This window comes from Plasmopara halstedii (genome assembly GCF_900000015.1).
Source record: "Plasmopara halstedii genome assembly, contig: Scaffold_2061, whole genome shotgun sequence".
NCBI classification, from domain to species: Eukaryota; Oomycota; class Peronosporomycetes; order Peronosporales; family Peronosporaceae; genus Plasmopara; species Plasmopara halstedii.
In genome coordinates, this window is record NW_020188969.1 from 1,804,177 (window position 1) to 1,804,407 (window position 231).

Below are 231 nucleotides of genomic sequence, written 5' to 3' on the forward strand. Positions count from 1 at the left end.
TATCATGCACATCTGGTGTGACACACACACCTAATACCAGGGTATGTGTAACCCTGATTCACTCTTCCCCTTTAACATTGAGAACATTTACAGATCCAATCGATTATTGCCTCAACGAGGCTTGCGTGTCCATTAGACTGCGTTGGGGCGAAACGACTTCCGTGCTCTATGAACCCTGTGTCAATGACACCGAAGTCTCCAAGTCTCGCTTGTTCCGACAGCGCTCGCGGG